This window comes from Zea mays, chromosome 4, assembly GCF_902167145.1.
Source record: "Zea mays cultivar B73 chromosome 4, Zm-B73-REFERENCE-NAM-5.0, whole genome shotgun sequence".
Taxonomy (NCBI): domain Eukaryota; kingdom Viridiplantae; phylum Streptophyta; class Magnoliopsida; order Poales; family Poaceae; genus Zea; species Zea mays.
The window spans coordinates 9,725,505-9,727,590 of NC_050099.1; the positions used below are offsets into that span (position 1 = coordinate 9,725,505).

The 2,086-nt window shown below is 53.1% G+C and overlaps 1 pseudogene; it reads left to right on the forward strand.

Moving 5' to 3' along the window:
- Nucleotides 1-534: 534 nt before the first annotated feature.
- Nucleotides 535-1,804, forward strand: LOC118476874 (putative pectinesterase/pectinesterase inhibitor 38; annotated as a pseudogene).
- The last annotated feature ends 282 nt before the right edge of the window (nucleotides 1,805-2,086 follow it).

Consider the following 2,086-nt stretch of genomic DNA (forward strand, 5'->3'; position numbering starts at 1 on the left):
ACTTCTTGGCCGGACGATGGAAACTAACTTAAGTCGGCTTCGCCACTAAAAAATAGCACTGACGGTTGAAAATGGAATCCTTCTGTAAAAAAATGCACCCCACTATGCAAGTTTTGGTGTAAAGCAATCCCCATGCATCGTCGTCATCAACACACTCTGGAAAACTATATATAGAATCCATAAATGAGAGGGGAAAGAACCCGTGCAGAAATCTTTTTAATTTACTGAATCTTTCTGGGAAACTTTTTCTTTACTAAATCGTTTTGGGGGAACATTTTCCTTTACTAAAGTACTAGGAGGCTGACATGAAGGGCCCTTCTTCCCTGATCCATTCTTCTTGCCCCGCGCCGGCCCCTGGGGTGGTCGATCTCGTCGTGGGCACATGGCTGGCTCGATCGGGCAGGCGAGGCGGGCCTACATATATGGGATGCTGCCGCTGTTGGCTAGCGAAGACACGCACAAAGGTAAGTGTGTAAGGTTAGGAGCCAGTGTACCATCACATTAGATCAGATCGCTCACCGGAGCTTATAGGGGATGGTAGGCAACGTGAGGAGGTGCGGCCTAGGCCTGGCCATGGCGGTGGCCCTGATGCTCGCTACGCTGGTTGTCGTTGCAAGCGGCGGCGCGGAGACGAGGCAGAAGCTGCCTGGTGGCAGTGGCAACGACAACGACCACTCAGCCACCTGTCCAACATCATTGATCCACCGGGGAGCTGGCCTGCGCACGCTGATGCTGTCGTGGTGAAGCGGTGCGGCGGTGTCACTGCTCCGCCGCCTTGCTACACTAGCATCCAGGCAGCCTTGGATGACGCACCACAAGAAGCCGAGCAGGACAAGTACATCGTGCATGTGCTCTCTGGCGTCTACGACGAGACCGTCAACATAACAAGAAGGAACGTGATGCTGATCGGCGATGGGGTCGGTGCCACCATCATCATAGGGAACAAGAGCAATGCAACTGGTGTCACCATGAACATGACGGCGACAGTGAGTGAGTAACTCTGGCGATCGATATTTCACTGCAGTTGAGTTGTCATGCTTGCATACTATAAATCAGAACTATTAATTTATTGCTACTACTGCAGATGCCTTGGGTCACGGCTTCATAGCATAGAACCTAATAATCAGAAACATGGCAGGGCCGGAAAGGAGATAGGACGTGGCGCTAAGGTCAAATTCGACCAAGTCGGTCGTCTACCGGTGCAGCATGGAAGGTCATGAGGACACCTTGTACGTGGAGAACGGGATCCAGTTCTACCTGCAGACCTTGATCTGGGGCACTGTGGACTTAATTTGTGTTTGGCAATGCCCAGGCCATGTTCCAGAGCTGCACGCTGCTGGTGCGCCGCCCACCGAAAGGCAAGCACAATGTGCTGACGGCGTAGGGCTGCAACAACGCTAGCCACGAGTCCGACTTCTCGTTCCACATGTGCACCATGGAAGCGGCGCCGGGCGTGGACCTTGACGGTGTGGAGACCTACCTCAGCCGCCCCTACAGGAACTCCCACGTCGCCTTCATCAAGTCGTATCTCAGTCGCGTGGTCAGCCCCAACGGCTGGGTTGCGTGGAATAAGAACAAGGTCGTCGAGGATACCACCTGGACCATCTTATACCTGGAATACGACAACGACGACGCTAGTGCCGACACAGCCAGCTGTGTCAAGTGGTCGGGCTTCCGCGTCCTCAATGCCGACGCCGAGGTGGCCGCGTACACGGCAGACACGTTCATCAACGTGAGCAAGTGGGTCCCCGAGCCTATCCAGTACGACCACACCCTCGGCATGGCGCCGCCGCCGTGCGCCTGACGGTGCTCCGCTCGACGCGCTTAAGTTAGTACTGTACTACGTAAGCTGGCGTTCCATTTCAGATCCCACCACCTTATTACTACGGTATTGTATGTCTCTAGTATCCAGCCATGCATCATTGCTAAGATGAATTAAGCCATATTATGGCATGCATGACGCCGTATATTTCACTTATGCATGCATGTACCTGGACGGCTGGACCTCTACCTGTAGCTACCATTTCTCTACCGGTATTGTACGTACTCTCTCTGTATGTATGTCTATATAATATATATGTATCCT